Source organism: Hylobates moloch, unplaced genomic scaffold (genome assembly GCF_009828535.3).
Source record: "Hylobates moloch isolate HMO894 unplaced genomic scaffold, HMol_V3 SCAFFOLD_34, whole genome shotgun sequence".
NCBI classification, from domain to species: Eukaryota; Metazoa; Chordata; class Mammalia; order Primates; family Hylobatidae; genus Hylobates; species Hylobates moloch.
The window spans coordinates 2,614,144-2,642,122 of NW_026652309.1; the positions used below are offsets into that span (position 1 = coordinate 2,614,144).

A 27,979-nucleotide genomic window follows, 5' to 3' on the forward strand; every position below is an offset into this window, starting at 1 on the left:
GGCCTCACGCGGGCCGGGAGGGCCGGGGCAGCGCCGGGCGGGCGGGCCGGGCGCGGGCTCGGCTCCTCGGCAAGGAGCGCGCGGGGCGGACTGCGGGCCGCGGGCCGCGCGGACGGGCGGGAAGGGGAGGGTGGTGTCGGTCGGACCGAGGGGCGCGCGCAGCTCCCCGCCCCTCGAGCCGAGGCCGAGGGGGCTGATGGCCGCCGCCGGGCCGAGGCGGACCAGAGCAGGAGCTGCGGGAGCTGCTGCCGCCGCTGCCGCCGCCGCCGCTCTTATTGCCTCGGCCGGGCCCCCGCCGCCGCCCCGAGCCAAAAGCGCCGCGGCGGGCGGGGGGAGGCGGGGGGAGGAGGAGGCGGCGGCGGCGAGGGGGGTGGAAGGAGGAGGAGGAGGAGGGCCGAGGAGCGGCCGCGGCGGCAGCGGCTGGGAGGGCGGGAGCCGGCGGAGGGAGGCGGCCCCCCGGGAGCCCGGGGAGGGGGTCCCTCCGCCCGCGCCCGGCCGGGGACGGGACGGGCTGGGGAGACGCCCCCCACCCCCCGGGCTCGGGCAGCAGTCGGGCTGAGCCGAGGGGGGAGAGGGGGCGTCTCCGCGCCAGTGACGACCCCTCGCACGACGCCAACGCTCCACCCCCCGGACCGCGTCGCCCGGCGCCCCCGAGGCCTCCTCCCCCTCCCGCGGGCGCCGCCGAGGGGCTGGGGTGGGCGGAAGGGGAGGGAGCGCGCGCCCGGACTTAGGAAAATTTTCGAAAGAGCGAGAGACACAGAGAGCCAGAGAGCAGGAGTGTGGAAAAAGCGAGGCGAGCACGAACCAAAGGACAGAGCAACCGAAAAGGAAAATGTGTCCACACACACACACGAACACGAATAAAAACCCACACTACACAGCGATGGTGGTGTCTGGTGGCGGTGGCGGGGTGGGGGGTCTGACTAGATGAGGCGCTCCTCGCGCCCCCGGCGCCGGGCGCCATGGCCCGAGCCGAAGGCGCCGCTGGCCCCGGAGCGCCCGCGGCCTCTGCGCTTGGCGCGGCCGCCCAAGTAGGAGAAGAAGGCGCAGCCCAGGAACACTCGGAAGCAGCAGGTCGCCCCGAACACGAAGCCGCAGCCGCGGCCCTGCTCCGTGCGCTTCTGCAGCAGGAAGTTGAGCACCCACGAGGGGCTGCGCACCGAGAAGACCAGGAACACCACGAGGGGCAGGTGGGCGCTCAACGCGCCAGCCTTGAGCGGCCCGGGCCGCCACACGATGCCCCCAACGCGCGGCGCCGCGTAGTAGGCGTCGTCCTCGTCGCTCGAGTCCGTGTCCCACTCAGCCCAGGCCCTACTCGTGCCCCCGGCGGCGGCGCCCTCCTCGGCGCCCCCGACGGCGCCCTCCTCGGCGCCCTCGTCGTCGGCGGCGGCGGCCGCGGCGGCGGCGGCCTCGGGGCATCGGGCCTCCTCCTGGGCTTCTGGCACCTTCTTCTTCTTCTTCTTCAGCATCTTCTCCATCTTCTTCCTCTCCTTCTCCTTCTTCTTCTCCTCCTTTCGTCTCTGCTCCAGCAGCTTCTTCTCGAGCTTCTTGCGCTCCTTGTCTGTTAGGAACTTCTCGGGGAGCGCCTCCCGCGCCGGGTTCTTGGGGTTCTTCGCGAGCTTCTCGGGGTCCCCGCTCTTCCGCGGCGCGAGCGGCTCTCTCGGCTCGGCCAACGCCGCAGCCGCCGCCGCAGCTTCGGCAGCCACCTCGGCAGCCGCCGCGGCCGTCTTCTTCTCGCTCTCCGCCGCCCGGGCTTTGAGCTTCATGGCCATCTTCAGCATGGTGGCCCGGCCACCTCGGGGAGCTCGGCTCGCGCCTGGCCCGGGCTCCCTGCTTGCCCCCGGCCTCGGGCTGCCCGGCCCCCGTGCGCCCCGTGTCGGGGGGCTTGGCTGCGGTTCCCGCCGCGCTGCCCCGGGGCCGCGGAGCGCGGCTGCCCCTGGGCTGGCTGCCTAAGAGTTAGCGTCAAAAAGGATGAGCAAACGAAAAAGGGACGAGAACAAACCAAAAAGCACCCAACAACAGCGAGAAACCAAAAAGCACCAAGAAATGTCAACTCAAAAAGAAAAGTGCAAAGGCGCGGATGGCAGGAGTCTGCTGTTACCCTCAGGCGCTCCTTGGTTTGGCTCTTGGGCACGCCAATGGAGAAGAGAAAAGAGAGAGAATTGGGGGGTGCCCGGAGGCGCCCCGGGGCAAGGCAGCGGCGCCTGGGCGCCTCTGCCTTGTCCCGGACCCGGCGGCTCTTGCCTGCGCCGGGCGACTCGCACTTCCGCGGGAGGCCCCGGCGCTCCCCGACTTACATGTGAGTGAGGTGCACTCACACGCAAGGCAGCGCCTGCCGGCCGCCCGCCGCCGCCCCGCGCCGGGACAGGGGCTCGCTCCAGCCGCCGCGCCGCAGCCCGGAGCCAGAGAGCAGGGGAGCGCCGCGCCGGCCAGCCACCTGACGCAGCCCGCTCCGCGGTGCCGACGCGACTGAGTGTCCCCGCCGGGGAGCAGAGCTTCTAACCGGCCCCGATGACGCCCCAGCCTCTTCAGAGGACCGACCCATAGCAGCGGCCCCTATAAACCGAAGGGGAAGCGCGAAAAATCGGCCCACCAGGGACGCACCCAAATGGGCCGCCGCGCACCCTGGGGGTGTAGGCCGGTGCGGGGACCGCGCGGGTGTGGGCCGGGGGCGCGGGGGCCGCGATGGCGGGGGGCGCGGGCGCGCCCAGGACGGTGGGCGCTCAACCCCGCCTCCCAGACCTGCCTCCCAATTTTCGGTGAGTGGTGTAGCCCTGGGCGGCGTGCAAAGTGTGCGACGGCGGCGCTTACCCCTGCTGTGCGCCTCCTTACCTCCAGCCACCCACCCCGCCCTCCCAGCGGCGCGCGCCCGCCGAGGTAGGTGTCAGAGAGCCGAATTCGAATTATTTGCGACGCCCGGACGGAGTTTCGTATCTTCGGACGAGAAAAGTGCGATGGGAGTGCAAAGCTAGCCCTGCTCGAAGCAGCAGGCGTGCCGGTGTCACGGGAGCCGAGGAGCGGTGGCCGTGGCTGTGGAGTCGGTGCTCGAGGCGTCCTCCCAGGTGGGAGAGGTGGCGGCCTTGCCTGGGCGCCCTGGGGGCCCTGGAACAGAGGGAAAAGTAGTTTACGGAACGTGAACTTGTTTGAGGGTTCTTTCAAAACTCTCAAGTGTCCCGCCGCACACTAGGATATAGCAGTGCACGGGATTAGGAGCAGGGTTACTAAATTTTCAACCAGTTGACCCCAGCCCGCCTTTCCTGGGACCGTGGTTAGGTCATCTGCTGCCACCGTGGTGTCTGCTGGGATACGGTTTATTCATTCAATAAATGTTTGGTGCCTGCGGGTTCCGCGGCTCACCATGTGCCCAGGTGAGCCGAGGCGGCCAGGTAATCAGGCTAAGACGTGAGCAGTGTCTTGGATGGGACACAGGCCTACATCCCGGAAAGCCCAGATATGCAAAGTCGACAAACTGTCTTCCAACTTTTTCTTTGACTTCTTAACAGAGCCCATGAAACTTAAGATGTTTGGATGGAGAAGGAGAAAAAAGAAAAGTCTACCTATAAATGAAAACACATTTAACAGTCCCCAGGGGTATGCGGCGGCTGATACCACTAGGGGCCTTGAGCAGACTGTTGTGTCATTTTAAGTTAGCTTTGAAAATAAAGACACTGTTAGCCATTCAACAGGATGACTGAAATTCCCTTTTCCCCAGTTTGCTCCACTTCGAGTAAGAAAAAGTGTGACAGGTGAAGATGCCACATATTATTTTTCTTGGCCCCTTCAGGTACACCGCTGCCCCCATTGTACAAGGCCTCTTTTTTATGAATCTGAAAGGACAACAGAGGGCGATTCAAAGTCACCAAACAACACTTGAAATTAAGAACAGGAAGCGCAGCCTAGACACCATCCTGCCCTGGGCTGCTGCAGACCCCTGACTTTGTCGAACTTGGCTGAAAAGTTGGGGCCAGGTTTTTGTCACACTCCTGATCATGGCCTCTCTTCCACACAAAAATACACCTTATTTTGAAAATGCTCAAAGGAACTATCCTAGGTTGATGCTTTTCACCTAACCAAAGATGCATAAAAATATTGTGCAGATACACCTGAATGTGCTCATAGGAAAACTCAGCAGTAAGGCCTCAGAATCCATGATTGCTAGGCTGCTTGTAATAGTGATAGTGAGGCTCACTCTCATCCACCACCTAAATTAGAACCGCTCGATGACACAGCACAGGTTCTATATCTTTAGATGGTAAATTAAACATTCCTGGCTGAATTTGATTGATTGTCATTTTTAAAAATTGTTAAAGACTTGTAAGAGGGAAGAATAGGCCAGACACTTTTGTTATGCTCCATTTGTTCAAAAGCATCTGCCTTCCTGCTTCTACTGTGGCAAAGCACAGATACATTGTCTTTAAGAGGTACAAGGTAAACAGTAACAAATACAACCTAGATACTTAGGCCAGGAGCTACACAGTTATACAATGAATATAATGAAGAGCCTCCTTATTTGGAAATCTCTGAGCTCCATTACCACCTTCCCCTTTTAGATAAATATCACACCTGAACTTTAAAAAGGAGTGAAACTGCCCCATGTCATATACTAACATGTGTTCTAGGCAAGGCACAATTGGGACTATTGTCCTAGAAATGGGTAACGCAAGATCAGGCTTTACTCCTTTCAGCTCTCGATCTATGAGGCCACTCTTGAAAACAAAAATTTTTTAAGTGTAGGTTTCACCTATATTTTATTATGACTAACTACTGATGGATAAATAAAGCATTTACTTTGTAAATAAATGACAGCAGGTGGAATCATGGGTTTACAGGTAAGCAAATGACACCCAGAGTGCTGAAACACAAGCTGGTTTGTGGTCAGCTAGGCTCTCTGTTTTCACTCCACACAAAGTGAAAGAAGAGATTTTACTGAGCTTTTGGCTTCAAATTTGACCTCTTGAGGCCCTAAAAGTTGTGATTTTTTTTTTTTCAAGTCTTTCCAATTTGGAGGCTGCCATGTGTGACCTTTTCATATGAGTTAGTAATTTAATTGATCATTACTGTTTTAAGTACCTAGTTTATGCTTTGAAAGTGGGGCAATCTATTAGCATAACTCTTGGAACAGTCCGGATGAGAGAGCTTTCCAATGGAAGGGGCCCCTCGTCTGGCTCAGGAAGAGAAGGGAGTTATGGAGATTTCAGGGAGGGACAAAGGGCAGAATATCTTGGGTATAAAATGCCCAAGGAGAGCACAGATCTCTGGCTCAGGAGACTTGCTTCATGACCAAGCCAGCCAGTTGAGATCATAACACATCCCTAACCTAAAACACTAGGTCACCTAACGAAAAAACTTGTTTAAACAGATGGTGTCACACACTACACGGAGATACGGCCTCGAAACATTTCTTTCCAACATTCCATATTTGACAACAATGAACAACGTCCCACATCAGGGTTTGAATTCTGTGGTCTTGTCAGCTTCGTGGTGATAAAGGCAGTTTGTGTTCCTTGGCCCCTGGGTATCCTCCTTTCTGAGTAAGAATGCCTTGTCTGCCTTTCGAAGCAGTGGACTTGCTACAGTTTAGAATCTTGAAAATACTGTTCTGCTTAATGCTGTCACTCAGTTTTTGGACAAGAATGTTATCCTTGGCCTTTCATTAGTTGGGGTCATTTTAAGTTGTCTTCCAAGAGCCCAGAGCAAATATAATTATAATATTATTTTAATAGCCTAGGAAACAATAAATAGGTTTCCAGTGAAACAAACTTTAGCTGTAAGGTTTTAATAATAGTATTTAGCACTTCCACAGTGTTTCCTGTCTTCAAAGCACGTTCTGCACTTTAATTAGCTAGAATGACTGAAACTGCTACTGCAAATGAATGTCAAAGCCTATGTCATGTAGACGATGAAAGCAGGAATTGTAAAAGGCATTTCCTAGTCCCAGTTAATCCTTGTAAGAAGGCTCTATTACTTTAGACCATAAAAGTTCTTAGAAATTGAATGTAGTGATTATCTAGGACATTTTTTTTCTTGTCATATTCACTAGTTAGTAACTCCAACCACAAAGTAACCCTAAACTTGTATTCAAAACTAAACATGATATAAAACTTCATTTCAGAAGACTTGAAGTCAACTACTGAAGAATTAACTACATGGCCATATGACATTTCCTATTTATTATCCATCAATTAATTTTAAAATGATCTGTTTTTAATTCAGAACATACTCTAATTCAAACAGAATGTGGACGTACATTGGCCAGTGTGTTTGGACCCAATTTCTTGAGCCAGTGGCTTTGAGATGCTGTTCAAACATCTACTTAAAAGCATGGGACACAATATGAGGGCAACGAGGATGTTTTGCAGCCATTCTTGATCTTTCCTGACTCTCTGTTGGGGAGGTACCTCTGTGAGAGAGGCTTCCTGGTCTCTGTGGACAGACGCCCAATTCCGCAGGCCATCAGTGCCTTTCTCACCACATCCCCATGAGCCCCAGAGTGGGCAGTAATGGACTTTTAACAAAGCCACCATCTACCTCAAGAAGGGGGAACGTAACAAAAAGAGATGACATGTATTACTTTGTTCCTTTTAGAAGCCTAAATGATATGATGCACATGTTACCCTTCATTGAAGATTCTAGGTGGACAAACAACTTGGATATCAACAGGGAGCAGAAAACAAACCCACTAGCAGGACCAAAAGGCAGACCCATCAGCAGAACACAGGCGGCAGCTTCAACAATTAACTCCAAAACTGAAAGTCAAATCCAGGAGAAGACTGAGGAAGCTCCATTTTCTTTGAGGTACATCAACATCAATAACAGATCAATGGACCCACTTAATGGAGCTCTTAATTGAGTAGAAAAAAATATTTAAGAGTTTTACCGCTCTACAGCAGGAAAGTTAATTTTCCTAAACTGAAATATCCTTCACTTCCCTTGGGGAAAAATTTTCATGAGGACTAAGGTAATGGGAAAACCTGTTGCTTAGAACTTTTAACTTGGCCTTGAAGATGGAAACTCATCCAGGATGGAGAATAATGTAGGGAGGCTAGTTAAAAATAGACACGGACCAGTTTACTTTCATGCTTATTTACAAGATGCCTTATTTAAATGACACTTTGATCCAACGTCTTACTAAACAAGTGACAACAGGAAAAAATAAGAGGCAGTTGGTGCACCTGGAGATGTGATATTGAGACCAGTCAGGAGGCCTGAGGTTCTAATAAAATTTCCTTAGATAAAAGAAGCCCTTTATAATTGTTCTTATTTTAAAGATTTTAGGTTTTTTTCCATGGTATTCACTTCAAATTTAGCTCCATAGAATTGGAGTTTAGACAGTTAAAAACACTGGATTAATCAGGCAATTCATTTCGTTTAGTTAAATGCTGCTTTGTGGACATATACAAATGAAACAACTGCTAAATAGAAGTTTTACATCTTCAGATTTTATCTACCTGCCAACCAAATGTAGGTAATCATTTTCCAACAGCCTTGCCGTTAGGGACTAGCCTCAGTTTGGAAAAACTGAGATTCAGACTGGGCCTCAGGTGTCATTTGCCTTCAGAGTTAAAACCCCCTCTCCAATCCCACTTCCATCTGCTGTTGGTAAACCAGGAATTAAGCAATTAACGTGACATAATTAGTCACACATTTAATTCATCTAGAAATGTAGATACCTTTTCATCGTTTTGTGTTTGCCCACACGTTTTAGTTGAAATTGAAAAATGTGTAATTATCACTTAGCTCCACCTATTTCCCTGGCTTTTATTTTGAGGGGGAACTAACCATCGGGGCACAGGCTGCACAGCTCCCAATGAGGAGGGCTGCCCCCTCTTTTCGCACAGGCTCCAACTCTCCTCCCCAAGGCCACCGCAGCCTTCTTCTGCTTGATTTCCATGTAGCCTCCAGTTGGTTGAAATTAAGCATTTGCCGGGGAGCTCATGGCCATGCCCTCTGCTCTCCCACTCAGCAGTTTATTGAGGGCTTGGCAGTGTGCACAGAATTCTCACTGGCCTGTCAGGAGCCCACTCAACAGCAGAGCCCAGATGGCACTGTGTCTTTCTAAGGTCCTTGCCGACCACTGGAAGTTATGAGAAGGGGAAAATTATTCAGCCCAAACGGCAAGTATTTGCAACCAGTCTGGGGATCAGATGAAAAGGAGATTTTTTATGAGCTACAGACCTCAGCTCTACCCACAGCCACGTCCCAGGGTCTCTGCACGCCGCCCAATACTGGGAAGGCTGCCTCTGCCCGCTTTCTTGAACATTCCTGTTTTTCGGTTGCCTTAGTCTCTACTACCTTCTCAGATTACGGCTCCTTTTGTGCTAATTACACCGAAAAAATTGAAAGAATGTCGCTGACTTTACAAAGAACACAAAGCAGACTTGCTTTAAAAACTAAATATAGCCAGTTTCTTTCAGAAGGCAGACAGACTCGGCCTTCCAATGATTTGTACTATGCAGATTAATTGCAGATGGCCAATTCATTTATTAGGACCCAAATGACAGAAGGGCTCAGCTATCGGCAGGACAGATTAAAAATGTGTTGCTTTTGGGGGCAATTTACATAAAATGAGACGGTCTGATTAATGACGAACTTTTTTTTTTCCCAGCACTTAATTGTAAATTAAGATTTGCTGATGATAATGGGCTAATTTAAGCTACCGTGGAAAGAGGAAAGAAATGGAAGCTGCCGATCGTAGGAAGCAGTACCTGTACTGCGAAGGTAAAAATATAAATGAAACGAAAGAAGAAAATCTAACTTCTCATTCTGGAAGGCAGTGGCTGCCACAGATCACGAGGATATTGTTTTGCAGCCCCTCTTCTCCATTATGTAAGAAATGGCCATTATGTAAGAAAGACAGACTTGGGAAGGGGGTATTATCTCTGCTAGCCAAGCAAATTATAGATTACTCCCCACCTCCACCCCCACCACCATGAAATCCCGAAAGAGTTAATAGGTGAACAGTAGCAGCTTGGAATGATTTATTTTTTTCTAAGGAACATTAAATACTGAATTGCTCATGCTGAAATAACGCTACAGCTGTGATCTGTGGGGCTGAGTTTTGGACACTGGCTCGAGTGACAGGTGTACTCGTTGTTTGCCCAGCTCGGCTGAAATTGTGATGCCTAACTCAAATTTTTTCCCAATTAACTGGTGAGGATTCTGGAGCCAGCCAGGAAAGGGCCTTTTGCCACAAGCACGGAAGACATGCGTGCTCAGCCTTCAACAAAAATGTCAGCCTTAGGGGAGAATGGAGCCGTTGCTCCCCGATAATAAAAACAAGAAAATGATGCTGGGCGCGGTGGCTCACGCCAGCACTTTAGGAGGCCGAGGCAGGCGGATCACGAGGTCAGGAGATCGAGACCACGGTGAAACCCCGTCTCTACTAAAAATACAAAAAAATTAGCCGGGCGCAGTGGCGGGCGCCTGTAGCCCCAGCTACTCCGGAGGCTGAGGCGGGAGAATGGCGTGAACCCGGGAGGCGGAGCTTGCAGTGAGCCTAGATCGCGCCACTGCGCTCCAGCCTGGGCGACAAACCGAGACTCCGTCTCAAAACAAAACAAAAAAAAGAAAATGGAGATGGACCTGCAATGTCTAGAACGGTAGGGAAAAGAGACAATCTAATTGGGACAAAGCCCTTCTAGGTTCTAAAGCAAACAGGTCTGTCCTACAATTCAGCTCTTGGAGGATTTTAGGGATTGAAGCAAGTCCAGGATTCTAGGAAATGTGTCACCAAAATTGGTATTATTAGAGAAAGTGGCACAAAGCTACAAGTGCAGAGTCTGATCTGCAACATGCTAATTACATCTATTTTTATCCCAGGGTTGCAGTGACCTAACACCAAGAAATAAAAACTCTGGAAAACTAGCCCTTCACATATAGAAGGTATGATTACCCTCGGGTATGGGAGCCCCTGGGGGAACTTTCACTGGGTCTATGGGTTTAACCTGAGGTAAGAAAGCAGCAGTCACCCAGGAAGGTGGTTGACTTTCAAGAGCACTTGGCAACAGCGAGGGAAGGCACATAGGGAGTTGTGGGATGACGTCAGCATGTAGTAAGGAGGGGAACTCTGAAATGTCCAAAGCCAGCCCAAGCAAACGGCGCTATCTCCACGTGGTGCCCTGGTCTGGAGAGGGAAGGAAGAAGGCTAGGCTAGGCTATGTTTTGCCAAGCCACGACTTATCACTGAGGAAGCTTTCCTCAATCCATTCCACTGATAGCAAAGGCCCTGGATCCCTATCTTCTGCCAAGATGGTGCCAAATAGCTGAACCATACAAAGGAAGTTGATATAAAACTTAACTGGGACCCAGAGACATCTAATCTCCAAGTTAAAACACCACTCCTTTTACTCATAACCATTGGAGGCATCCCAAAGTCTAGAAAAGCCTAAATGACCCTAAATTCATATTCTGGTGTTATTTAACCCACAGCTCTGGGAGGCGCTCAAGAACAGGATAATTTAATGTCATTCTCAGCCTGAAAAGTTCCTTAGTTTTCTTTTAACTAAATCAGTAATTATTTTAAATGCATCATTTCAACAAGATACCATGAGTTAGTTGAATGAATGCATATAAAACCAAAATGTTGACTAGTATAATCCCCAAATCGAATTAATATTTTAATCTTAGGTATAACATACTTTTATATTTCACACCTTCCACGTTCTTAAATGTGTTAAATGTGTTTTCCACAACTTGGCATAACTACACATCCACTCAGTTTATCGGGTGGGGAGGCAGAGAAGATAACTTTGTTTAAAAAAACAAAACAAAACAAAACAAAAACTATGACTAAAGGATAGAACTCTACAGCAAACATTTAGTTTCTACAATTGATGCCAAAGGTAGAAGAGATTTTGAGAGGAAAAAAAATAGATGGATAATTTCTAAAACATGTAAAGCAAAACAGCAAATATGCAAATACAAGAAAAAAAAAACACAACTAGCAGCATGAAAACCCCAGGGAAACAAACAAGAACATCATTGTAATTGATAGTAATTGAACCCCTGCTTAACCTTCCTCCCAATACCTGATAATTCTGTGAAATCACCCAGCTGTCACTCTTGTCCTTTTAGAAACATGACATTGATTTGTCTAGCAAAGACCCATCATTAGAATTCTGAGGTCTGCTTAATGGGGCCACTAATAAATCTAAGTCATCAATTCTTGACCTTTTGTTTCCTGAAATTCTCAGTATGTGGTAAACTGCTGAAAACACATTTTCAAGGTCTGTGACTGTAACATGAAAAATAAAGGATCAAGGCTGTGCTTTGAAGGTCTGATCATATCTGGGCTCTGCCCTGCCTGCACCCCAGAGGGAAAATGAGTAAGATGGATTCGGAACAGCATCTGGGGGTCATATCAATACCCTCTTTTGGGCTGAGCTATTTGGAAATAAAAATGGACTGTGCAAGACTGAACTACAAAGGGAGATGTACCAAGGAGCCATTGCCCCTTCTCCTGCCTCTCCGTGTTCCCTTCCTCCCCCATCTGCCTGGCTTTTTACTGCACTGAGAGATCACGAAAAATTCCAGCCAAGAGAGTCTAAATTGGCTATGCACATGAGGAAAAAGAGAGAGACAGAGAGATTATCTAGTCTCAGTTTTGGTGACTTTGAAATAAAAGGTTTGGGTTGGGGAGGGTCAGCTTTTTTTTCAAGGAACAGAATCATGGAAATTTTTTCTTTTTCTGTAAAAGTGAAACGCTTCTCAACCTTATTTTTTGCTGGCTGGATTGAGCTGGTTGTAACCTAAGACAAAATGGGGGCAGGTGCCTTCAGCTTCCTCTAAATTCTAAGATGGCTGCAGGCACCAGATTCTGACAGTGATGTTGCTGAGAGTCTAGCCATAAAGATATCTTTCCACATGGTTCTCCCTCCACGTCTGCCTAGAAGGACTAGCCTGCTGCTTCATTTCTCCCCTCCTCTGCAGCCGATTTCAGATGGCTGCAGCAGAGAAAACGAGACCCCCACACCTTGTTTGTGTGTACCCTTCCTTCCACGCCCCTCTGAGTGCATTTGGGCTGTGCTGGGGTGACATCGGGACAGGTGGTTGGCTGAGCTGATCCTCTCAAATATTCAGGCAAACTGGTTGTTTGTAGACAAAACATCCAGATGCTTTTTCACGATTGAACTTTTGACCAAATTGATTGGATGCTTTGGTGTCAAGAAGACAAAAACCCAAGTCAAAAAGGTCCCCAGAAGAGGACATTTGCAGGCAATGAATAGTAGGAAGAATTATATATTTCTAGCAATGAAAAATGTGAGTTTTTTAGATTGTGCTAAATGACTCGATATTGACCAGAGCAAAGCCACAAGTGAAAGAATGGATCTTTTTAAGGTTATATTGTTCCCATTTTTTTGGCTTTGTGCTACCAGAAAGTGGCTTGGAGGCTTGCTTTTTAGTGCTCTGTAAAATGTAAATGGTCTAAATTAAGAAGCTATCTAATCTTAAACAAATATTAACTGTGACATGAAAAATGAGACCAATTCTTCCGACATTACAATCACCACCACCTCACATTAACTGATCACCTATGTTTCTCAAAAGCCTGAATATTTCCTTTTCCAAAGTGCCTATTTTTAAGAGGAGAAAAAAAATCCTCAAATACTTTATTTATTCTGATGCTGAAAATGTGATCTCCTAAAGTGGGCTTCCCTTGGCCTCCAGGCTCTGCAAACCTCTACATCTGATTTCTCTCCCCTGCACCCCCCCGCCCCCCGCTGCACCCCACCCCCCCACACCACCACTGCCTCTGAATTAAAACTCTTTCTAAAATAAAACCACTAAGCAGCCAGAGGGTCATAAGCCAGGTTGCTGCTCCTGCATCTCCCTCCTTCCAGATAGAACTGCAGGACCCTAATGTTGCTTTCCAGGAGGAATAGGGGGAAAATGCGTTTTCACATATTTTTTAAGTGTTTTTCCCTAAATGGGTCCATTAAAATCAGCAAGATCACTGTTCCTCCATCTCTGTAGCAGGCAGAATCACCACGCATGGAGATAGGAGCAAATTTGTATTTCCAGTTGGCTCTGATGGGGAGATTGCAGTTGTTCTAGGGAAAGGCGATCTCTCTATACCTGCAGTACTGCCTCACAATTTCAAGACCACTGCCTCCTCCCATAAGATTCTGCAGATGTTGCACTTTGCTTGTTAAACCTCTTGCTAAATGTAAGAAATAAAGTTGTTTTACTTGTAAATGTCCATAATTCACCTACTGCAAAACCCTAAGTCCTTGCTGTTTCATTACCAGCTGCCCATTAATAACCATCAAATTAGAAGTGTCTCTAGCAGCATGACAATTTAGTGAGGGGAATAAAGAACAGAAAATCACAAATTGTTCAGAGAAGTTGCCACATAGCAGGCCTCCTGGGGCCGGGGCCCGATGCCCCTTGGTGTTTAGTTCAAGGCCATGGGGCTCTCTTGGGTGACATCACTTCTAACATAGATACTGTGTAATTCAGTTACACAAAAGCAGCCCAGACAAGCAGGCTCACATCATCTCTTGTGCTCTGCGTAAGTCTGCAGCAGAGGCTCTCAACACAGCCTGCACTTCCTGTTGCATGCCAGGAAAGGGCCCTAAAACCAAGGAGGGAGGTGAAAGGAAGTACAAAATAATGCACCTTCTTTGTTTTTGTTTTTGTTTTTTTTCCTCCCTCTCTGCTCCCTTCATCTCTAAGGACTCCACAGCTAACCTGGACTCATTTTGTTACTTCCCATTCCCAGGAAGAAAGGCTTTTTCCAGCTGTGAGAGTCTAGGATTCACTTATATCTCTTTCTAAACACTACCAGCCCAGAATTCTCAGGCCACTTTTGGGCGTTGTAGCAACACAGTAGGTGCCTCCTATGGACCCCATGCCTCCAATCAGAGCAGGGATTACCGGCAAGGCCGGGAGGTGGGAAGTCAGTGACAGCGCCGTTCTCTCGTTCTTGCTTGAGCTGACTGTAGCCTCTTAACATCTGGTGCTCCAACTCTTTCCCCATTCCTAAAACACAGCTGGCTTCTGCCCATCAGAACATCAGTCCTGGGCTTCCTGGGCTCTGTCCCTTTATCCCGCTCTGAAGCCCTTAAGTGTCCATTTCAACGTCACACCTGACTTAGCACCTGACTTTAAAGAAAAACATCCTTTTCAACAATAAGGTATGTGACCACTTGAAACCCCTCCAAGGCTTTCAAAGCCGGTGGAGTAGAGCACAACTAGGAGAACCAGCCCCGGGGTTAAAATCTCGCAGAAGGAAAGGGGGAAGCTGGCACGTAGCAGGTGGCTCCTTTGGGCCATCCTATTCACCATTTGCCCCTGGCTGACTAGTCCTGGGCCCCCACTGAATGGGCCACTGGTGCACAGGCTCAGGGAAGGGCTTCTCTCCCCCTCTCCAACTGCATCTGTCATTTGGCAGTGACAGCCGCTTTGCACTCTGTACCCTGGCAGCTCACATCTCTTTCAGAGCCCCCTCCTTTCCCCCCACCACGAGCCTCCTCTGTAAAAACCAGAAAAAAAAATCTTTCATCATAATTAAAGTGCTGTCAGGGAAAATGGCATGGCTGAGTTTTGCTGCTGTTGAAATGACCCTCCTCCTCCACTCCTCTTCGCTTCTCTCATTTGCTAAAGTGGTCCTTTCTCTGCCTGAAATCAGGCCCTTTGGTGATGGAAATTTTAGCTTAAAGCAGAGTTCTAAGCAGAATCCTAACCTTGCGAGGGTGGGGAGAAAATCAATGTTTTGAGCTGGTGTCTGTTTGCAGCGAGGTGCTGGTGAGGCCATTTTCATCGGGAGGAACGGTGGCGGTGGCTACTTCTGGGCTTTAGGTCCACACAAGGTCTCCTAAATACAAGTCACTGTCATGGTACACAATTTAGCAAAACTTGGAGGCTGATTCTCCCCGTTGACTTAGCTAAGGGTCAGGAGGAAGCTATTTAGAAGTAAGTACAGAGGTTCTGCATCTGGGAAGATAAAATCCAAACGCCTCTCATGCTCAGAGGGAAAGCATGCCTGCATGTTTACTATCACTGTGGGCCTACGTGCTTGTGTGTCTGAAATAAAACTGTAACTGATAGAATTCGATGCTCTCCTCCTCACTGAGGGTTACTGAGTCACACTTGGGTGGGTGGGGGGGTACTTCTTGTGCGTTGTGGACACCGCATCGTGTAGGGGTCTTTTTAATACCTCATATCATTTTGTGACAATGTCATTCTAATCCTGTTAGCCATCACAGAACTTTCTGAAAATAATTTCAGGTGGGTGACATTAAAAAAATAAAAACCCACCCCTCCGAGTGACTTTGAACTCTGCCATTAGAATCCATAACATCTATTCAAATACACATTATGGGAGGGACTCATAATCATCCCAGCCGTCACCTACTTACATTATAAGGAAACTCGAGTGTTAGGAGCTTTCAAAATTAGTTTAATTTCCTTTTCCTAAAGATCACGCATCTCAGAAAGGCCCTTTTTAACTTACACTGGGGAACTTAATTGGCAGGCTTTTGGGTTTCTATAAGAGTATTGCTAATACCTGGCAAGTCAAGATGGCAATCTGGGCCGCCCTCAGTGGAATCATTAGCTGTTAATACACCTCTGAGTAACTCTAAGCTAAGGTGTGAAATCAACCCAAGCGCCAGTAAGCCCCAGTTTTTCCTAAGGATATAACCGCAGGACAGTTGGCGAGGGGGGCTGTTTATGTAACATACAAACAACAAGGTTGTTTTGCTGCTGGCTTATTTGCTGGCCTGGCCTCCTGCCTCCTTGCTCCTTCCCCCATGCCCTTTACATTATATTTCTTTTTTAAAGAAAGCAAAGCAACCATATAGTACTCAAGCCTCTTTTATTTCCTGACTGTTGTATGTGTCATAGCCGTGGATGCTGGAGAAAAACATGGGGCTTGTCATTATCGACCGGAGCCGGAATTAGTCAGGCACCCTGAAGGCTACGATCTGAACCTGACTGCCACTGAATGGGGGGGGGGGTACCCCGCTGCCAGGCAGAATAACACTAAGCACTATGCTGCTACTTGGAGATCTGGTGTGAGGGGTCCACGTGTCCTGGGGTCACAGTGGAAGAAAGTCAACTCATTGCTTAGAGGGCTGCTAGGCAGCCATAGACTTGGGTTGGGAATAACAGGGTATGGGGCTGGAACTAGAAGTGGGGAGGGGGTGACTGCCCAAATGCCCTCCCCTGTTCACCCCAATGCCTCTTGTTAGAATGCTACTCTTAAGAACCCCATATTAAAGAGAGCCATATTAAAAATGCGACTCTCTGGGCTTTTGGGCCTCTAAAGCTCTTTATTAAATTGCACATGTCCCTTAAAAGTAGCCCCATCAGCCTTTGCCAGCTAATGGGATTAACTAAAGAGAACACAGCCACCTGCAGGGAAGTAAGGAGGCCTGGGGCCAAATCACTTTTCAGATGTGCCATGTGCTCATCCACGATCACCCAGAACACAAAATTCAGGCATTCCTGTTTCGGTGGCATTTTTTAAGAAGCCACAACTTAATAATTCTATAAATCTCAATCATATTCACTATGGAGCAAAATTCACCTGAGAGTTCTTTCAGTTCAGTCATCCAGACAAAAAACCTTCCCTTGTCTTATTTTTAACATACAAAATAGCTAGCAATCTGTATTACACAGTCATATTTTCAAAAAAACATAAAGGTCACGATCATGTGCTGTGATACAGAGACCTATCAGTAAGACATATTATTTCAAGGGTAATAAATAGATAATTTAAAAGTATTTGTGAAAGGAAAGTTGGAAATTAAATTCTGGAAATTAAAATGTGTTTTTCATTCCACAATGGCTGGGAATTAATTATAGTATTTGAATACAGACTATCTCTATCTGCATTAGGGAACAAAACAAAAGAGACCCAAAGCTCAGGATCTAAGATGGAGGACTGGAACTAAGATAGAGGGCAGGCCAGGAACTAAGATGGAGGGCAGGCCAGGAGCTAAGATGGAGGGCAGGCCAGGAGCTACGATGGAGGGCAGGCCAGGAGCTACGATGGAGGGCAGGCCAGGAGCTACGATGGAGGGCAGGCCAGGAACTAAGATACAAGGCAGGCCAGAAGCTAAGATGGAGGGCAGGCCAGGAGCTAAGATGTAAGACTAGAGCTAAGACGGGGGTCAGCCCAAGAGCTAAGATGGAGGGTTGGAGCCAAGATGGAAGATGAAAGCGCTAAGGTGAAAGCACTCTATAGTACATCAGGATCTGGCTGCAAACTACACTTTCCCATCTAACTCTCAAAACACTAATCCTAGACATAGAAGATTTCTAAGGTTAGGTGGGAAATATTGGGCCCATCTTCCTAAGAGAATTTTAGTCTTGAAAGATCCTGGAAGGCATAGTTTGGCTCCAGAGAATGCACAATGAAAGAAAGAAGATGGCAAAAGGCAGTTCTCAGCACCACTCTTGGGCCAGGCCTCTGCAGCCCCTCCTGGAAGCAAGACTGCCTCCTCAGCATGGCCAGTAACCCTCTGGGCTATGCCTCCTGGAGAAAGGCCTCATTCAGTCCCATGACTGACAAGTTATCAACAGGGAGGTCTACCCTATCAACATGGAGGTCTATCCTGTGACTAGCAAAGGTTCAATCACTGCTGTTTGTGCAGAAATTTTCAGCCTCAGAGTGGCATGAAAATCTGAATGGCTGTGCCTGTCAAATGTTGTTTGTTTTGACCCCAGCAGATCCTTCTAGGTTTTCTGCAGTTTAATTATCGGCACTCATGACACTTTTAGGTAATCTCTGATTTGGTGTGCTCAACTGGGCTGGAGACTCTTAGCAGGTTGCTGAAGTCTTTTGGTTGACAATCTTTCCATCTTTCCTTATTTATTCCCTGTGTAATCACTTAGCAGAGACTGCCCACTCTTGTTAACTTCCTGGGTTTGTTTTGATTCCATCAAGGGAGTAGCAATGTCTCATACTTTTGTCTTCCCCACGGGGAAGGGCACATATTTGGCACTCAATACATGTATATCGAATGAATGAATGAACAAATGAAAATGCCCGAATTGAGGCAAACTCACCGACCAGGCAAGGATTCATCCTTCTAAGGGACGTGGCAGACACGTGAGCAGCTACTGCAAGCTTAGAGATGCTACTAAACAGACAAAAAGGAGTAAGTCTTTTTCGACCTACAAGTTAACCAAAAAATTAGGAAATAACTTATCAGTGAGAAAAAATGGGTACATGTGCTAGTCCCTGTGTACCAAGGACTGGGCAGGATTCCATGCTTTTGCCAAGTTGGACATAACCTACATATGAGTAAACCTCAGACCTGCCAATAGTCAAACATTTGAAAAATTAATCTGTGACAACTGTTTTCACTTGGAACCATGATGCATTTAACTGTTTTCTTAAATTAGGCATGTCATTTTATGCTAAATTTCCATTAAACATTTCCCAACAACATTTCTTTCTTCCTGAAGAACCACCATGACCCCTAACTCCCTGACAACTCCAAAATGTCACAGAAGGCCCATTTTATAAACATATTTGTGAATGAGTTCCTTTTCTTAGCTATTAGATCAGCAATTATTTTCCCCAACATTGGCCCCTAGATCAGCCATCTTGCTAAGTCTCAAAGCAACACAAATTTAGCTCAAATCAATTAGCAACACATTTCTAACTCTTGGCGCTTGGGGAGAGTCTGAACTCCTCCTGATGGGATGAGGCTAACGCCTTGAGAATGAACTGAGAGGCAGGTCAGCTCAGGAAGCCCCTTCTGCCTTTGTGGTTGTGCTTTACAAGAAGGCCAAAACGTGGGAGAATGGGGTCCAACCACAACAAATTAGGATGAAATTTTGATTTTATTTTTTTCTCTTGAGCTGATGAATGAAGCCCAGGACATAGAAAGGCAGCTGACGGAATATTTTCCCCACCAATGCCAGGAAGCTGAAGGTCTGCTCTTGTGATTTGCATCTGGCTGTGATGTTCTCTCTCTGCCCCCCACCCTTCCCCCAGCACAGAGCAATCAACCTTGTCCCTGTTCTCCTCTGGCTGAATTCCCCCCTTTTCTCTTCTGCTCACCTTTCCTTGAACAAAATTGTCTTCCCTCTCTAATGAACATACCCCAAGAGAATAAAACTTGTTTTTCAAAGTGGGGAGGTGGGATGAGAGGAAGAAAGGAAGGAAGGGAGGAAGGAAGGAAAAAGAAAAAAAGAAAACAACGCCTACAGTGGGTCTGGCTGGAACCCAATTCTCAAGGACATTGATTTGTAAAGTTCAAAGGTTTCCCCAACATCAAAGATGTATACGTAACATATACGACGCTCACTTTTAACCTTAGGGTTTGCTTTGTTTTGTTCTGGATTATTATCAAATTTAAAAATTTATGATTTTTTTTTTTAAAGAACTAGAAAGTTCTCTGTGTGCCAGACTTCCTAAAACAAAACAAAACCACTTAGTGGGATAAGGCACTTGAAAACACTTGGAAAATGAAGTTGTGCTACACGCAGTGTGTTCCTAACTTTAAAATAAAACAAAAATTGGACCATCGTTTTAGATGGTCCAGGAGATAAACATTTGGGAAACATTATCAGGAGATAAACATTTGGGAAAGCAATAAGAGGTGAGAGGGCAGTGGTCAGAGCTCAGAGGGTGGTTGTGGCCTCCGTCTTGGCACACAAGAGAGGCCTCTGTCCCAGCTTTTCTGGTTGGCACTTGAACGAACAAGGGACCTCATGGCGCAGTGAGATGGGGAGGGGAGGATGCCCCAGCCTGGATTGTGAACCTGCCTCTCCTCCCCGTACTCCTGTCCGGTCTAGCCAGCCTGGCCCCTCAGCTGTGCCAGCCACACCCTCCTTGGCAGCGCTCCACCCCCTGCCTGATAGAAGGATAATCACTTGCAACCTGATCCTCTCCTCTGTTCCGGACTAGAAGTTCCTAGAGGGCAAGAACCCCATTTGGTGCTTAGAGCTAAACTTGGCAAAGGCACTCTTTTCTTTTTTCTTTTCTTCTCTTTTTTCTTTTCTTTTCCTTTCTTTTCTTTTCTCCCCTCTCCCTCCTCCCTCCCTTCCTTCTTCCTTCCTTCTGTCTCTCTTTCCTTTCCCTCTTTTTTCCTCCTCTCTCTCCCTTTCTATTTTTTTTTTTTTTCCAGACGGAGTGTCATTCTTGTTGCCCAGGATGGAGTGCAATGGTGCAATCTCGGCTCACTGCAACCCCTTCCTCCCGGGTTCAAGCGATTCTCCTGTCTCAGCCTCCCGAGTAGCTGGAATTATAGGCATGCGCCACCGTGCCCAGCTAATTTTGTATTTTTAGTAGAGACGATGTTTCTCCATGTTAGTCAGGCTGGTCTGGAACTCCTGACCTCAGGTGATCTGCCCACCTCAGCTTCCCAAAGTGCTGGGATTACAGGCGTGAACCACTGCTCCCTTTCAAATTTTTAAATTTAATCTCTATTTACTTCTTTCTTTCCGTTTAATTTCTCTTTGTCTCTCTCTTTCAAAAATAAACAACTGGCCAAAGGGAATTGGTTTTAATTTCTGAGTCATTCACAAGGACCCCGGGATTTCAAAAGATCAGAGAAGGAAAAACAAAGGGAGGGAACCTCAATTCTTTCCCTGCTCTTCCCCGCTAGCGAAAGAACTGAACAAGTGAAAGAACTGTGGAAGGACGATGGCGAACACGGAAGAGCTCTAAGGAAACTGCCCTGTAGTGTGTGTTTGTGGAGCAGGGGGATTAATATGGAACTGCACACCATGATTCATGCCTTCTCAAAACTGTCTATACACCTGAGTAAAGAACAGGGGGAGATAATGGTCGGTAAAATCACAGCAGGGTGAGGGCAGGCTGGGGGGATTACCTGTAATATTATGATGTCATTTTAACAATAAATACAACTAGAAGAAAAGGCACCAGGCCAAGTGTGGGATGTGGGTTCCATGTCCTGTGGGAAGCGAAAGTGGGCAGTTGGGCCCCAGAAGGGAGAGTTCTAAGAGGGTGTGGTTCCCTCTAAGGGAGGGATTTGTGCGTCTGGCGCGGGGAGAAGACTGACCAAGAAAGCCACCAAATAAACTGACCAAACCCCCAACCACCCCTCCCCTGAGAAAAGCACAGAATGGCTGCATTGGTGTTAAAAGTAAGGTCCCCGGGACCCAAGACAGGATGAGAGCCCCAACCAAAACACCCTGGAAACATGGGGCTTTTTTCCCATTTGGGCACCCTACATTTCATCTAGAGAATTCCAAGATCCCACTTTCTGAGAGCAGACCCAGCCATTCTGAGCTCTCTGCTGACCTCTGGTGGGGAGGAGCTCCCGTGGCCCAGGAAAGTTTGGAAGGAGGCAGCCACCTGCCCTGGCCTCCTGTGTTCCCCACAGTCTACAAGGTTACCTGCCTTCAGCCACCACTCAGGGCTAGAAGTCAGGGACTGTGAGGAGGAGAAAGTGCAAGAAAAGTTTTAAAGAATCCTCAGAAGAATATGGGCATAAGAGAATAATGTCGTAGGAAAGTTATCAAGTAAAAGAAAAAATTTTAAATAGGTGGGTGGGAGGGATGTTTATCTTAAATCAACCCTGTGTATTCAGTTTCTTTAACTTTACACTTTTAAGAGAGAGGGAAGAGAGAATGTGTATATGAATGGGGTATGGAGGGTAAATTTGATCAGAAAGAAATAAATTCCCATTGGAGGACTCTGTAGGTCCTTGTGTGGGAGGCCTGTGTAGCCCTTCTCAAATAGGTGACCTCATCATTTTCCAGCTGCAGGGTGGGGTGGTGGGGGGCAGAAATGGAAGGGAATGGCAATGGTACCTGTTCTTGGAACCAAGGAATTTGACCCAGACACTGTCGGACCCAGCTTCCCCTCCAGTGGAAACCAGGCCTAAAGAAGCCAGAGTGGCCTGCCCCAAGGCAGTGCTGAGCCTGAGATGGACAGTAGGGGTCCTGTCCTTAGAGAGGACACCTTCGCTAGTGAGAATGCTCCGGTGTGCCGTGAAGCACTGAGAAGGGAGAGGGGTTGAAGAGGGGAAGAACTTAAAACTAGCCCTGAGGTCTCAGAGAGCCTGAAAAACACAATGATGCTTGCATGAATGGAAAAGCAATGATTTATCCCTAGCAAGTCCCTTCTCTGTAAACAATCATTGACCATGCACCTCAAATTCTACTCCATCTCTCCATATTGTCTTAAATGCTAACTTTTCCAGGTAGGCCCCTTAGAGTTCCCTGGTGGAAACTGGAGCTCTGCTCACCTAGCCCTTGATTGAGGTGTGAAAGAGTTTACCACCAAACTCTGCTCCTGCAAAGATTCTCCTGGTGATGGGGACCCAGAAACTATTAATTATTTACCAAAGGACAACAGAGGGTCCTACCATTTGATTTCCTATACAATCTGCCATTTTGGAACAGACATTTTAAAAAGTGTGTGTTGGATAGGGGGTTGGCATACCTTGTCTATTGAAACTTTATAAGATAATTAAATAAGTTTTAAAATGAGAAAGACATCCCTCCTGTTTTTTCAGTTGAGAAAAACTAGAACCAGGTATTTGTCCAAGATCTCAGGACCAGTTCCCAGGAGAACCGGGGCACCAGGGCTGTGAATCTGGAGGTTACCTGATTGCGTGCTTTCCTGCCTTGGCTAAGATCTTCAGATCCACTAGTTAAAAGTGGCCGGGATTTGTCCTTAGATGTCAATTTTCAACTGAAAACTTTTAAAAACATTCCTCAGCCTTAGGGGCTGGGGCTGTGTCCTTGGGAAGGAGGATTTAGGGAGGGGGATGCGGGTTCTGCCTTAGGCACCAGCGCAAGAGTGAATTTTTGAAAGCCAGGCTGTCAATAGTAAAAGCCGAGCGCCATCTGCCAGCCGGTTCTGAGTAGCCTTGCTTTCTTTCATTGTTTCCACTTCCCAGCCCTGAATAATTCGTGTTCTCATTTATTTCCCTCCAAAAAAAATGTAGTTCCTGCTCAGAAAGCCTCCCCAAAATAAGAACTCTATTTAAAAATAAATCTCAGAAGAGAGTGAGAGAGTGAGGAAAAAAAAGGAAAAGTGAGAAAGAAAATCGAGAATTCCTTAGGAGGCTGCTTTCCGCTCTCTCCCCTTTCTGGGTTGTGAAACTTCTGAGAAAATGAGAAATGAGCCCCCTTTCTCCAACTAAGGCAGCCCTAATGGTCTTGCTTCTTCTTTCTGACCTCCCACCTTCTTGTGGCAGAGCAGATGCCCCACTTTGAGCCTGGCTTAACATCTGAAATCAGACCCTAACTCTGGGGAATCAAGATTGCGGGGCCAGGAAAAAAAAAAAAAAAGCTGACTGCAGTGGTTCATGCCTGTCATCCCAGCACTTTGGGAGGCCAAGGTGGGCGGATCATCTGAAGTCACGAGTTCGAGACCAGCCTGGCCAACATGGCGAAACCCTGTCTCTACTAAAAAGACAAATATGGGCCGGGCACGGTGGCTCACACCTGTAATCCCAGCACTTTGGGAGGCCAAGGCAGGCGGATCACCTGAGATCGGGAGTTTGAGACCAGCCTGACCAATGTGGAGAAGCCCATCTCTACTAAAAATACATAATTAGCTGTGTGTGGTTGTGTGCGCCTGTAGTACCAGCTACTCGGGAAGCTGAGGCAGGAAAATTGCTTGAACCTGGGAGGTGGAGGTTGCAGTGAGCCAAGATCATGCCACTTCACTCCAGCCTGGGTGACAGAGCAAGACTCCATCTCAAAAAAAAAGAAGAAAAAGAAAAAAAGAAAGAAAGAAACAAGAGAGGCGTCCACTATCTGCTATATGTTAGCTTAAGTCTGAGGCTGAGATGCCTGCAAGCCTTTTGGATTCATCCCTGGCACCTGAGTTCCAAGTCTCAATCTCAAGCCTCCTTTCTCAAGCCGTCCCTGTCCTGCCCCCATCTTGCGTCTTGACTTTCTCATACATAAAGCTGAACACACAGATACCCTCTGCTTCTTCCCTGACAACTCATCAAATTTAAGGTGCTCTCCTGACCATGGCAGGACCCCAGGAATACTTGGCAGAATCATTCCCAAATGGGGCCTTGTCAATACTTTCAAGAATCAAACTTTAGCCTTTTCCCAACGTCAACTTGACAAATTCATGGAATCCTAGAATAAAGTTCTAGAATCAACCAAGGTCCCAGGAATGAGAACCCCCAACTTCTAACCCAGTGCTGTTTGTACTATTCTAGGACCCTCCCAAAGAGCTGGAGCTCCTCTGCCCACAGCCTCCCCCATCAGATCAGACCTATGGTAGAAGACAGCAAGGAGTACACGCCGTAAGCTCACAAACACCAAACTGCCCTAGGATGAACGATTTCGTAAGAGCGCTCCAGAATGACTGGATCCCATCAGGAACATTTCCAAAGACTCCCACTCAGAAAGGGGAACCCTCCTGGGAGTGTCCATCCTAAAACCCACACTGGCCATTTGCTTTGCAAAACGAAATGATCTAATGTGCTTCCTTTTAGCAGCTAAAAATGCTTAATTATAAATAGCTAGAAGTTTTCTGACAATCCAACTTTTAAAAATTTTCCCCTAACGTCTGGCATTTGTTTTTGGGTTCTGCCCTGAGTCTTCCAAGCATTTGCTTGGAAAGATGTTGCACTTTCGCAGGCAAAATTTCAAAATCAACATTCAAAAAGCTTGCCTTTGGTAATTTCTAGGATTCTGCAGTAAGGAGGTTTTATAGTTAGGGGGCACTTTGCTTAGCTGAACTTGTGACATAAAAAGCTAGTCTTCAGACAAGTTTTGATTTCAAATGATATTTTAAATTTTACATGTCTGATATATAATTTATCAGACTACCAATATATTTCTACACCTTCCCCTAAAGAAATCCTAATAGTAAAAGCTAAAGTGTTAAAATACACCTGCATGTCTGGAGTGGAGAGTGGTCATTGTCTATCTATTTATTTATTTTTCTGGCCTTTGCAATGAAGTCAGAGGTCATAAATTTGAAACTCCCTAAGGAAAAAAAAAAGAAAAAAATCTCCTTTGTTTGAAAAAATTAGATCCCTAATGAATCTGTTTCAGTTGTTACAATCAGATGTTTCAACTTGAAAACTTGATGAGATGAATTCAGATGTTACAATCTGAAAACTCTACAGAAAGACCAAATGGGGGCAAAAATATAAATGTGTCATGTCAAAATATAACAAAGAAGTTATAAAGTCCCCTTCCATAATAGTTACTTGAGAGAGGCTGGTCAGATGCAAGTTAGGGGCTTAGACCACTGCTTAAAATTAAGATCACGATTTAGTCCTGTTATGCTTATTCCAAGAAATAATGGTTACAGAGTCTGCCCTAGGATGGAGAAGGCGGTGTCCACTTTATCAAAGACCAAGCGCAAGACTCTTGACCAGGAAATGTCCTTGGATTGTTACTTCTATTGGCATAGCTATGTTTTATTCCTGAGAGATCTTATGCTCTTTCTCAGTCCAGCCATTCCGAGCTGTTCCTTCCACTGCCCCTCTCTCCTGCAGTCTAACTTTCTGCCTTGAAAGATCAGTTGCTAAAGGTTATAGGTCACCTCCATGCAGTAGGCTGGTTCTCTATGGGCCTGGGACTAGGGAGACCCAGTAACTGGGGCCCACACACTGCTTGCTGGTGTGTACACATTATCAGTTAAAGGCTCTGCTGCTGTTTTGGGGAACACATATAAAGTGGGGCTCCTGCCACCCTAGAGCTGATACGTTGTCAGCAGCCATCTGACAGATGGGTCCTTCGTGTCTTGGCATCCTTCTCTACAATGCAGAGTGAATTAATTGAGTGTGCACCAGTCAGAGAGAGAATTCCTAGCCTGCTACGGGAAAAGGCATCCTTAAGAACCCCTAAGTGGAAGATGTGATCATTTAAGGGTAAAGGCTATTTAAGCATTGATTTAGCCTAGCTATGGGACTGACTTGGTTAATCAAAGTCAGCTCACCGTTTACTTCCCTGAAATAATTTCCTTTTCTATTCTAGTTAGGGTCATCTGGGTCACTTTCTTCTCTGAGATTTCTAGAAATTACTTCTGCAGGGTTGCAAGCGGTGGCTCATGCCTGTAATCCCAGCTACTAGGAGGCTGAGGCGGGAGAGTCACTTGAACTCAGGAGGCAGAGGTTGCAGTCATCTGAGATCACGCCATTGCACTCCAGCCTGGGCGACAAGATTGAAACTCCATCTCAAAAAAAAAAAAGTAACTGCAGTGGACAAACTTTTCTCTGGAAAAAAATATAATAATACGTATTTTATATTATATAATATATATAATATAAACATATTATATATGATATATGTTTATATTATATTATATATATATACATATTTTTTTTTTTTTTGAGATGAAGTTTTGCTCTTGTTGCCCAGGCTGGAGTGCAATGGTGCCATCTCAGCTCACTGCAACCTCTGCCTCCTGGGTTCAAGTGATTCTCCTGCCTCAGCCTCCTGAGTAGCTGGGATTATAGGTGCCTGCCCCCACGCCCGGCTAATTTTTTGTATTCTCAGTAGAGATGGGGTTTCACTATGTTGGCCAGGCTGGTCTTGAACTCTTGACCTCAGGTGATCTGCCCACCTTGGCCTCCCAAAGTGCTAGGATTACAGGCGTGAGCCACCGCGCCCAGCCCCGATATATGTATTTTTAAGATACGCAAGTTACAGTATATATGATCTTGAACTCTCCAGAATTTGATACTGATGATGTTAGGGCAGTAGTTATCAATGAGGGGTGACATTTGGCAATGACTAGAAACAGTTTTGGTTGTCAGAGAGAGAGAGAGCAAGAGAGAGTGTGAGTGTGTGTGTGTGTGTGTGTGTGTGTGTATGTGTGTGTGTGTGTGTCTGGTATGTAGGGGTCAGGGATGCTGATACACATCCCACAGTGCATAGGACAACCACCCCATGAAAAAGTGTCAATAAAGCCACTTGGAGGACCCCTCTGTTAGACTGAGCCCCCCAAAATGCTTCTAAAATCCTGGCATATAGGTAACTAGGAGAATTCACAGCGTAAAAGTAAAAAGCTGGTCTGGCTAAAGCTTTGGGGCCTATTTGAATCCAAGCTTTGTCCTGGGGTGGGGGTTGGCGGTAAAAATCAAGGGGGACCCTTCTTCGCCTTTGCTGGCCCTGGCCATCCCTCTTATTTTCACATAGACATGCCACCTGTTTTCTGCCTTATACTGTCTCACCATCTAGTGGTCACCTGAAATATCAACTCACCTTCACCATCTTTGGGCCCTTCTAGAGCCAGTCATTTAAAAATTCCCATGTTGGGGGGCAGTGGGCAAAAGGAACCCCCTGAATGACATCAATGATTTAATTAATAAGTGAATTCAGCATCTTGAAGGCCCTAGTAGAGCCACAGAAAGAGCAGCTATAAGGAATTAGGATGGACACTTCCTAAGATTTCAAAAGCCCATGAAGGCCAAAAAAAAAAAAAAATCAAGGGGCTGATTATAAATAAGGTCTGTCTTTTGAAAAGAGAAACCCACAGGGCTTTCTGCTTAAATCCCTCGGACACAGATGTTACATAACCATAGATTTTTAAAAAAGGTATCTATTTAAAAGGATGTGTTCAAGTGGTCTCAGTAACGTAAGTACCTATATACTTCCTAAATAACACTCTCTATTCTTGACAGGTTTCCTGTTTTCATTTTTTTCAGTTGCACCACCAGCTACTACAACTCTAGAAAAATGGAGGCACAGATATGTGGGTCCCAGAGCCCTGGGGGAGCTGGAATGGATACTTGCTAACACCAGGGACACGAGATTCTCCTTCCTTTGGAAGGGTCCTGTCACGGCCCTTCTTGGGTTCTGGACTGTCCTACAATGTCTGACTTTAGTTTCTGTGGATCATGATAGGCATTACTCGTTTTTTCCCCCTCAAATATCCCACAGCTTCAAACTTACCTGAATGCAGGTTCCCTGTAAAAATACCATCATGTCATTTGCACATTAGCAATCAGTTTGATGAATGGCAAAATTGTTCAAATGGAAAAGAGGAGAGAGATAGTGTGATCTTTTGATGGAGGGGGAGAGGCAAAAGCCAGATAAATCAGATGAGAGAGGCGAGGCTCTT

General features: G+C 47.0%; 2 protein-coding genes and 1 long non-coding RNA gene across 8 annotated transcripts in view; 1 reads left to right on the forward strand and 2 right to left on the reverse strand.

The window, feature by feature from the left end:
• LOC116463360 (guanine nucleotide-binding protein G(s) subunit alpha) overlaps positions 1 to 27,979 on the reverse strand; it is a 76,137-nt gene that overhangs the window by 23,847 nt on the left and 24,311 nt on the right. The gene's annotated exons all lie outside the window — the stretch shown is intronic.
• Positions 1 to 27,979, reverse strand: part of LOC116463361 (neuroendocrine secretory protein 55) — a 64,982-nt gene that overhangs the window by 13,021 nt on the left and 23,982 nt on the right. The gene's annotated exons all lie outside the window — the stretch shown is intronic.
• On the forward strand, positions 8,633 to 27,788 carry LOC116463363 (uncharacterized). 2 transcript variants are annotated; one of them, XR_009212034.1, is made up of 4 exons: positions 8,633 to 8,718; positions 9,820 to 9,882; positions 24,117 to 24,203; positions 27,564 to 27,788. It is a non-coding gene; the product is annotated as an uncharacterized LOC116463363 (long non-coding RNA). The 2 variants fall into 2 exon arrangements; XR_004246668.2 differs by lacking the exon at positions 27,564 to 27,788 and having other exon boundaries at positions 24,117 to 24,346.